The 6,572-nt window shown below is 38.1% G+C and overlaps 1 protein-coding gene across 1 annotated transcript in view; it reads right to left on the reverse strand.

Moving 5' to 3' along the window:
• The window catches only part of LOC135115084 (aminopeptidase N-like), a 17,571-nt gene extending 11,487 nt beyond the window's left edge, over positions 1-6,084 (reverse strand). Inside the window, 1 exon segment of the mRNA XM_064031575.1 lies at positions 5,953-6,084. The gene's annotated coding sequence lies outside the window, so the exon portion shown is untranslated.
• Between the last annotated feature and the right edge of the window lie 488 nt (positions 6,085-6,572).

Here is a 6,572-nt window from a genome sequence, read left to right on the forward strand (position 1 = left end):
TAGAGATCTAATAGTATATAATATAGTATATATATATATATATATATATATATATATATATATATATATATATATATATATATATATATCACTGCTGTTTGTGTCCTGTCTCTCTTTTTTTTTAGCTATTTACTTACCTGTATTATTTCTTTTTTCATTGCTCTAATGTTTACCTCCTCCCATGTTCGTTGTCTCACTTTGCCGTGCCCTCTATGGGATACTTTAGTGTTTTTTTTTTTTTTTTTTTTTTTTTTTTTTTTTTTTTTTTTGCCGTGCCCTCTATGGGATACTTTAGTGTTTTTATATGTCTTATACTTTGTTTTATAATATACTCAATTATCTTTTAATTTTTTAGCCTGATGATTCCTTCTACGTAAGGTGAAACGTTGGAAGTAATAAATGAAGAGGATACTTTGGTGTATCCCTGTTCACCTCATCTATAACTCGGAACTTGTAGTACTATCAACATTACCTGGCCCAGGGAATTATTAGGCACCATCAAGGAATATTATTCAAATTAATGAGATGCATCACTCTTCAAATAAGTTGACTTCAGAGGATGTAACACATGGCTGGTCTTTAACTCAGTGAGGACTCCACACCTTCTCCACGCCATGCAATGGTTAGCTGTGAGGACTTTTATATTCTCATTTTTAATTAGAATAAGTTTCCCTAAAAACCTATCTTTTAGTGATGTCCTTAGTAGAAGGTATGGCGATGCTAGTATAGGGATTTATAGGGAAGTTAGAAAAACTCCATTACAAGGTAAGCAAAACAAAACTAGAGGTAGAATTTCTAAGTAAATGTAAAGCCTATAACATTATATCCAAATTTCCGTATTTTAAATTACACAACTCTAGCATTAGAAACTCCAAAACCTATCAGTCTTGTTTTTTTTTTTTTTTTTTTTTTTTTTTTTTTTACGTAGAAGGGACAACAAAAATCTAAAAAAAAAAAAAAAAAAAAAAAGCCCACTGAGATGCCGGTCCCCGAATAGGGTCCTAAGTGGTAGTCAAAAGTTGAAGGATAAGTGTCTTGAAACCTTCCTCTTGAAAGGGTTCAAGTCATAGGAAGGTGGAAATACAGAAGCAGGCAGGGAGTTCCAAAGTTTATCAGAGAAAGGGATGAATGATTGAAAATACTGGTTAACTCTTGCATTAGAGAAGTGGACAGAATAGGGGTGAGAGAAAGAAGAAAGTCTTGTGCAGCGAGGCAGCGGGAGAAGGGGAGGCATGCAGTTAGCAAGATCAGAAGAGCAGTTAGCATGAAAATAGCAGTAGAAGATAGCTAGAGATGCAACATTGCGGCGATGAGGAAGAGGCTGAAGACAGTCAGTTAGAGGAGAGGAGTTGATGAGACGAAAAGCTTTTTATTCCACCCTGTCTAAAAGAGCAGTATGAGTGGAACCCCTCCCCCCCCAAACATGTGAAACATACTCCATACATGGACGGATAAGGCCCTTGTATAGAGTTAGCAACTGGAAGGGTGAGAAAAACTGGCGGAGACGTCTTAGAACGCCTAACATCATAACTGGTTTTGCTAGAGATGAGATGTGAAGTTTCCGATTTAGATTATAAGAAAAGGACAGACCAAGGGTGTTCATTATAGAAGAGGGGGGCAGTTGAGTGTCATTGAAGAAGAGGGGAAAGTTGTCTGGAAGGTTGTGTCGAGTTGATAAAGGGAGGAATTGAGTTTTTGAGGCATTAAACAATACCAAGTTTGCTCTGCCCCATTCAGAAATTTTAGAGGGATCAGAAGTCAGGCGTTCTGTGGCTTCCCTGCGTGAAATGTTTACTTCCTGAAGGGTTGACGTCAGTGAAAAGACGTGGAAAACTGCAGGGTGGTATCATCAGCATAGAAGTGGATAGGACAAGAAGTTTGTTTAGACCATTAATGAATAATAGGAAGAGAGTGGATGACAGGACAGAACCCTGAGGAACACCACTGTTAATAGATTTAAGAGAACAGTGACCGTCTACCACAGCAGCAATAGAACGGTCAAAAAAGAAACTTGAAATGAAATTACAGAGAGAAGGATAAAAACCATAGGAGGGTAGTTTAGAAATCAAAGCTTTGTGCCAAACTCTATCAAAAGCTTTTGATATGTCTAAGGCAGCAGCAAAAGTGTCACCAAGATCTCTAAAAGAGGATGACCAAGAACCAGTAAGGAAAGCCAGATCACCAGTAGTGGCCTTGACGGAACCCATAGTGGCGATCAGATGGAAAGTTGTGAAGTGATAGATGTTTAAGAATCTTCCTGTTGAGGATAGATTAAAAACTTTAGATAGGCAGAAAATTAAAGCAATAGGGCGGTAGTTTGAGGGATTAGAACGGTCACCTTTTTTAGGAACAGGCTAAATGTAGGCAAACTTCCAGCAAGAAGGAAAAGTAGATGTCAACAGACAGAGTTGAGTTTGACTAGCCAAGGTGCAAGCACGGAGGAGCAGTGTCGGAGTACAATAGGAGGGACCCCATCAGGTCCATAAGCCTTCCGAGGGTTTAGGCCAGCGAGGGCATGGAGAACATCATTGTGAAGAATTTTAATAGGTAGCATGAAGTAGTCAGAAGGTGGAGGAGAGGGAGGAACAAGCCCAAAATCATCCTAGGTAGAGTTTTTAGCAAAGGTTTGAGCGAAGAGTTCAGCTTTAGAGATAGATGTGCTAGCAGTGGTGCCATCTGGTTGAAATAAAGGAGTGAAAGAAGAAGATGCAAAGTTACTGGAGATGTTTTTGGCTAGATGCCAGAAGTCACGAGGGGAGTTAGATCTTGAAAGATTTTGAGACTTTCTATTAATGAAGGAGTTTTTTGCTAGATGGAAAACAGACTTGGCATGGTTCTGGGCAGAAATATAAAGCGCATGAAATTCTGGTGATGGAAGGCTTCAGTACCTTTTGTAGGCCACCTCTCTATCATGTATAGCACGAGAATAGGCTGTGTTAAACCAATGTTAGGAAGGTTTAAGTGAAGAAAAAGAGTGAGGAATGTACGCCTCCATGCCAGACAATATCACCTCTGTTATGCGCTCGGCACACAGGGACTGGTCTCTGTCATAGAAGCAGTAGTCATTCCAAGGAAAGTCAGCAAAATACCTCCTCAGGTCCCCCCAACTAACAGAGGCAAAACGCCAGAGGCACCTTCGCTTAGGGGGATCCTGAGGAGGGATCGGAGCGATAGGACAAGATACAGATATGAGACTGTGATCGGAAGAGCCCAGCGGAGAAGAAAGGGTAATAGTATAAGCAGAAGGATTAGAGGTTAGGAAAAAGTCAAGAATGTTTGGCGTATCAGGAATACGAGTTGGGTGTTGTTTAAATTGCTTAACTTAGAAATAAACGACAAAAAATATCTTCTAAAACAACAAGCAAATGAATTTCATCAAACTCATCTTAACTTCAAAACAGTATTTCATTTTTAGATTTAAATTAACCTTTTCATTAGATTAAAACGCAGTAATGACTGAAAATTAAAACATGACAAAATCACTCATAATAATAATAAAGAAAAAAAAAATAGAAGCTTTAGGTATCCCGATCAGTAATGCAGTTAACAAGGACAAAACAGTTATCAATCTTTCAAATAGAACACTTACCACTTCAGAACGGGATGTACTTTCACTAGGTCTCTCTTACTCCCTCCCTAAATATAAGATTAACTTTGTGGATCATTTTCTTGCCTTTGAGCATCTAGTCAATATTCTTAAATATATGCTATATAAGCCCAAAGGATTGGGGAAATCTGATTAAGGACATTTCTTCAGTAGCTCACTCTTCATTTCAAGATTTTAACAGTTAATTCTCTCATTAAATTAAAATCAGATGATTTAGTTATTGTCACTAAACCTAACAAGGGCTGTGGCACAATGGTCATGAATAAAATAAAAGATTACCTCTTGAAAATTGAACATATTTTAGGTGATACATCTAAGTTTAAATTAAGTAAAGATAAGCCATTCCAACACATTAATAAATTTGAAACTAAGCTAGCAAGACTCCTTAAACTGAATTTTATTAGTAAAGACATTTTTAACCACTTATTCACAAGTGGCTCGTCTCCCGGCATCCTTTATGGCTTTCCTAAAACCTACAAAGTCGGTAATCCCATTAGGCGTACCCTCAGTACCATTAATGCTTTTAATTTTGAATTAGCTAAATATTTTGCCCCCATACATACGAAACATAGGAAACGACAAACGAATAAAGTTGAAGAAAACTTCGGAGTTTCCCCGCAAAACAAGTAATATATATATATATATATATATATATATATATATATATATATATATATATATATATATATATATATATATATATATATATATATATATATATATATATATATATCAGTCTTAAAACTAGGGAAAAATGTGAAATATTCATGCAATGTTCTGTAATTAATCCTTCTGGGCATGAGGCTACATGAATTTCTCAAAAGCTCCCGGAAGGGCGCATGAACTTAGATAAGGCTGAGAACCATTGCCTTATTTTACTCAATCAGATCCCCTGTAAGCATCAGCCGAGGTAGACGTGTATAGTAAGTAGGCGTGTATGTGTATTGGGCACTGCAATATAGGTAGTGTTTACTCACTGTTACAGTTTATGAAAGGGATAACACGCCCATTGTGGCATGTTAAATTAGGTAATGAGATGAAAATGTTTGGGAACCACTGTAGTAGAGAAAAACTAGCTACAGAATAAGATTGCATTTACACCGACCGAGTCGCGGCTCGTCAAACCGCGAGTCATTTGCGTCAACCAGAATCAAAATGTGCCGTGACTGATTTCAGGGTGGATGTATACCCTCTCGCTGAAGTAGCTACTTTATTATGGCTTGTTATCCGTTGTAGACGTAAGAATAGAACCTGAATCTGAACACAAAAACTTCAGATTTTGGAATCATCAGTGATTTATTCCCATACTTAATGAACTATTAAAAAAAAAGGTTTTCTTTAGTATGACAAATAAGCATTTCAAAATGCTGATGGACTTAACTAGATCTCTATAAAAAAAAATGAACGCTAGTCATAGCTGTGCAATTGGTGTTGCATTGGGATCATACATAGCAAGGCTCGACGTGACGCAACTCAACGTAACTTGAGCTTGACGCGGCTCACTTGTTGTAAACGCAGCCTGAAGGAAGGGAAATGTGCAATCTGCAAGTAGTAATGTTCCTAGGAGGGTATAAATGTATGTCGTTATGGTGATGTGCTGTGTGTACAGTGTGGGTAGAGGCGCAGTTTGGAGGTACAGAGGTGGTGCGGCAGTTCAGTAATAGTAGTAGTAGTAGTAGTAGACTAAAAGTAGTATTCACACCTTTTTACGGTACAGACCCTTCTTCCTCGTAAACCTTTACAAACACATACGTACCAAAGAGTCGTATCAACATCCTGTCACCTCGCAGTCTAGGCCAGTGGTTTCAATCTTTCCTGAGTTCCTACACCTTTCCGAGAGCTTTTGAGGAATTCATGTACCCTAGTACCTAAGACGAATAATTACAAAAATTACATAAATATATCACTTTTCTTTTCTAGTTTTAAGAATAAAAATATATAAGTAAAAGTATTAGGTTTATTTCGATCATAGGACATAACTACTCGGCCCTAAATAATTTACTTAAATGCCGAATGCATAATAAAATGCCACATCTCAAACGTGTGAGGTGCGACTTGCGTCTGTGTAATACAATACGTAAATTTGTAATGCTTAAATCTCAATTTAAATTGATTTCTTACGTGACACACAAATCTTTATGTAATATATTTTCCTACTATGCACTCTTACATACGAGTACACTGGTCATGTCATATACTTATCATGGTACATATGGTACATGTCATATATCCCTCCATATATCCCATTATTTCCAAGTACCCATTGAAAAACTGATGCACCCTGAGGTGCACCATGCACCGAGGTTGACTATCACTGCTCTAGACACAGGCACAGCACGCATCACCTTCACGAGGATTGAGCTGACGCACTGTTGTTCGTCCCAACCTGGCGGCAGCAGGAAGGTCTTGGATTGTGAGTCCTGAATAAATGGCTTCACGTGTACTCAGTCCGCCCTTATATAGTGAGCGTGTAGCTGTTTTGTCTTATCAGGGAGATTAGGAAATTGTGTTGTGGCATCAGCCAGTGACATAACGGGTGTGTGGCCTTGTTGTGGTTGTGTTATGCTTGTGAAGTGGAAAGAATTTTTTGTTAGGACAAAGGAGCTAAACAACATTATCGTCTATTACTTCTCCTGCTACTGCTAGCACTACTACTACTACTACTACTACTACTTCCTCTCCAGTCCCCTTCCCAGCCTCTCCCCTTCCCTGCCGCATCAATTTATGCCACATCTGCTACTTCTACTACTACTACTACTACTACTACTACTACTATTAATGTTGTTATTGCTGCTAATGCTACTGTTGCTGCTACTGCTGTTATAAATATCTCTTGTTCCCTGTCTTTATCTTTATCGTAACATACTCGTGAAGTGACCTCGAAAATCCCCAGCAGATAACTTGTGTTGCGATTAGATAATATTGTGTTCGTACCGGTCAGCGTTATTGTCCACATATCTATGTG

This window comes from Scylla paramamosain, chromosome 28, assembly GCF_035594125.1.
Source record: "Scylla paramamosain isolate STU-SP2022 chromosome 28, ASM3559412v1, whole genome shotgun sequence".
Classification (NCBI taxonomy): Eukaryota; Metazoa; Arthropoda; class Malacostraca; order Decapoda; family Portunidae; genus Scylla; species Scylla paramamosain.